Genomic DNA, 4,430 nt, shown 5'->3' with positions numbered 1-4,430 from the left:
TGAGGATTATGGTTGTGAATGATGTGAGACTCACAAATCTCAAGTGTGACTTGAGTTGAGAATCATGTGGTTTTTGCATAGTTAATTCACCATTTGTTCTATAATCCACAACATCCTTATCATAGAAATGAAATGAGCACACTCTAAGATTAACATGTCATTAACAACCAATGAATCTTATAGATCTAGGAGTTCATGGTGATTGAAATTAGAAAAGAGTATTGTTTACCTAAATAACTTTGTGATGTGTTTATGGACACATCATAAAGCCAACTTTGGGTCTTAGCTTCATTAAATAAATTGAGTAATTGTTAATAAGGACAAATTAAGTAAACTATAATGGAAATAAGAATTTAATGATGTCCAAAATTTCATCCACTAAAATCTACTGCTATACATCTCTAAAAGAATAAGCTAACAAGATGATCAATCATGTCTAAATTTGTAGTTTGGTAATAGTTCTCATAAATGAACAGAAAGAGTGTGCCTTAGATAAAAAGCTTTTCCCGAGGTTTCTCAAACCACTGCATTTTAAGCTATAAGACAAAGCAGTTACCAAATATATGTTGTATTCCAACATTTTGAAGTAAAATGGAATTTCATTAAGTTAGAAGTTGATAATGGTTAATCAACTAGCTGGCATGTGCATATAATCAGTTCACTCTGATTTTGATATGAACAAACTTTGAAATATCCATGAAGGAGTTGCATGACATGCTTAGGTTTCCCTTTTGAAACTAACATGGCCAACTCTAACTTTGAATGCTCATATTATCATTATCATGAATGGAAGTGTCAAGAAGAAGAAGCCAGTTGCCCATGGATTAAAAGGCGATTATTGTTGGTATACCTAATCTGACCCTAAATGTCAATGACGATAGGAAAGCTTATTGTAACACATGACTTCTGATTATGATTCTCTCATACTTTGATTGGTGGTTTTAAAGTCCAAGGAAAGGTATAAGTGAAGACCAAAGCTTGAAGGAATTAATCGCAAAAATCTGAAAAACTGAATAGTTATAGTGAAGGCGTGGGGCGCCTAGTCCTATGGGCTAAATGGCTTGTTTGAGTTTTTAGGACTATTTGAGGCACATTAACTCCTAGGGTTTGATCATCCTCATCCTCCATCAACCTTAGACTGACCCTTATGACACACTAGCCTCTTTTCGTGGGATTTGAGCTCATCATTTCTCCTCTCATCCATTTTGATACACTTTTTGGTTCTTTTATGAAGAGTTCTTAAAAGATAGACCTTGGAAGCTTTGCTATGAACAGAACGTGATGAAAAAATCCCTGAAGATAATGTATAATTCTCTTAAGAGCTAAGAAGTGTGGTTCACGAGGACATGCATGAAGAGACATACATGTTGAACTGCCTAGGCAATATCTGTACGAGTAAAGGTCAGATATTGTAAAGCCCCAACAAGACTACGATAGAGGTTCGATTCAGAACCGGTTTTCCAGATGAAGAAAGCTTCGGTTTTGTGTCCGTAGGAGTGCTACACAGATTGTAGGAAGTCATATAAGCACGGGATAGAATTTCCTTAGCAAACGCAGTTTGAGAAAGAAACAAACTGTTTATGGACGAGTAGCAGCGATACCGAGAAAGAAGGATAAAGTACCTAAGTCGGTCATGGCAAACTCAGATGAAAGATGAGAAATGACTCTCGTGATAAGAGATGTGCTGGAAGCGGTGAGGATGATATCATCGACATAGAGAAGGAGATAGATAATCTCAGTGTCACTATGAAATGTGAAAAGAGAACTATCTGAACGAATGCTAGTAAAGCCTAGGGAAGATATATATACGGCAAATCGCTTATACCTGGCACGCAGGACCTATTTGAGACCATATAAGGCTTTGCGGAGACGACATACATAATCAGGGTATTGAGGATGAACATAGCCAGGAGGTTGTTTCATGTACACCTCTTCATTTAAGACCCCATGAAGAAAGGCATTTTTGACATCAAGCTGATGAATGGGCTAATAACGAAAGAATACAATGCTTAGAACGGTGCCGACAGTGGCTGGTTTGATAATCGGACTAAAGGTGTCATCGAAATCCAGACCAGGTTGTTACGAAAAACCATGAGCGACTAATCTACCTTTATAGAGATCGAGGTTGCCTTGAGAATCAAATTTATGACGTTAGAGCCATCGACAACCAATGTTGTTGGTAGTAGGAGGATGAGGAACAAGATACAATGTGTGATTGTTAGTGAGAGCTGACATTTCTGCATCCATAACAAGCTTCCAATGCGGATCACTCATATCATGAGAAGTGGATCGAGGAATAGGGGAGAAGTATGAGGTCGATGAGTGGTTAAAAATGGTACACGGTTTGAGGGAACATGTCCGAGAGCGGGTGGTCATGGGATGACCAGTGGGGGAAGAGGAGGGGTGAGGGAAGGAGGGGAAGGGGTGGGGGAAGGAGAAAGAGGAGTAAGAGCAACCATTTGTTCGGTGGGAGAGGAAACCGAAGGAGAGGAGAGAGTAGGTAAAGGACCATCATCAGAAGTAAACTGATTGTAATTAGTCTCCGAAGGGGCGGGATGAAAATCACTATAAGGGAAGTGATCTTCATCGAATATAACGTGATTGAGATGATGACACGTTGCGTAATGAGATCGAGACATTTATATCCTTTATGATCTGGAGCAGGACCAAGATAGACGCAGCTATGGATCTAGGTGAGAGTTTATGGGAAGAAATAGGAGATATGTTAGGGTAACATAGACAACCAAAGACACGAAGGTGGTCATATTTTGGAAAAAACTGAATAAAACTTCAAAGGGTGTCTTAAGGGAGAGAGTGATAGTCGGGAGAAGATTGACAGTATGAACAGTTGTAAGAAGCGCTTTAGTCCAAAACTTTGGAGATAGAGAGGCTTGGAAAAGAAATGTGCGAGCAATATTGTTGATAGTGCGAATGGAGAGTTCGGTTTTTCCATTTTGCTGAGATATGTAGGGACATGATAAACGAATGGCGACACCATTAGATTGAAGATACGTAAGGAGAAGATGGTTATTGAACTCACACTCATTATCACACTAAAAAGATTGGATGTCAATTTTTAATTGATTTTTGACATACATTCGAAAGTTGCAAACAACAAAATAAACCTCAGATTTAGCACGAAGAGGAAAAACCCATAAAAAATATGAAAAATCATCAAGAAATAAGATTTAGTATTTAAAACCACTCAAGCTAGTAATAGAAGATGTCAATAATCAGAATGAATAAGTTTAAACACATGAGTAGTTTTAGAACTAGAAAAAGAAAATGATAAATGACAACGTTTTCCAAGTTAACAAGCATGAAAAAGTAGAGCTTTATTACTACTAGTAAAAATAAATCAGTGAGACTTCAAAAATTAGAGAATAGAGGATCCGAGATGTCCTAGACATTGATGCCAAGTGGGAAGAAAGACGGCCATGAGAGCTCCATTTGTAGTAGACGAAATAGAAGAAGGAGTGCACGGGTACAAATCACCAACACTATCGCATCGCTGAAGAAGAGCACCAAATCCAAGATCCTTTAGAGAAAATCCAAAAGGGTCAAAAGAAATAGAAACCCAATTATCAGTAGTAAAGCAACAAACATAAACTAAATTTTTAATCATTTGATTTGACACAAAAATATTTTTAAGAGAGAATTTATTATGAGAATAAGGGAGAAAAGTTTGGCCAATATGAGATACTAGAATAATAGCACCATTACCAACTATTATGGACTTAGAAGTACACGGTGTAAGGGAGAGCATGTTACCTTGATTAAAATTCATGTGCGGGCTAGCTCCTGTGTCCATGTAATATTGATTATCCGGAGGAGGTTGAATTGACATTGCTTGAAACACCGATGCGAGATCCATAGGTTGTTGAGAATTTTGTTGGATCGATCCTTGAGTTGAAAATGGGTTGATTGGTTGTTGATGGGTCCCGACAGAATTGGGCCTGAATTGATGTTCAATGGGCTGCCCATAAAGTGAATCATGTTGTTGGATCGGCAAGAAGGGTTGCTGGGGCGCCTGGAACTAGGTTGGTTGGGCCTGTTGGGCTGTTTGTGTAATGTCCGTGTTTCGGGACTAAGCATTGGTAGATAATGTAATAGTCTAGGTCAACTATTATAACTCTTTTTGAAGTAATAAAGATGAAATATTTGAGTATTATGTGTATTATGTGAATTTATGTGTTTTTATCTTAATTATAAAGGTATAATTAATAAAGAACAAAAATAAGCGTCAAAATTAAAGTGTGAGATAAGCTCGATATCTTTACATAAATTTGTAGTGGTCAAAACAAGGATTCTGGGGATATAAAGAACGCCGAAATCCGAGTTATAACGAAGAAGTTATGACCCGTCGAAGTTTCGCGACAGAACCGACACGACACCGGGAAGACGTAAATAGTGAATTTACGATAGAGGAC

The sequence above is a fragment of the Lactuca serriola genome, chromosome 5, assembly GCF_051521515.1.
Source record: "Lactuca serriola cultivar US96UC23 chromosome 5, Lser_US96UC23_V15, whole genome shotgun sequence".
Taxonomy (NCBI): domain Eukaryota; kingdom Viridiplantae; phylum Streptophyta; class Magnoliopsida; order Asterales; family Asteraceae; genus Lactuca; species Lactuca serriola.
The sequence above is the reverse complement of the archived record's forward strand: the minus strand, read 5'-3'. Positions refer to the sequence as shown.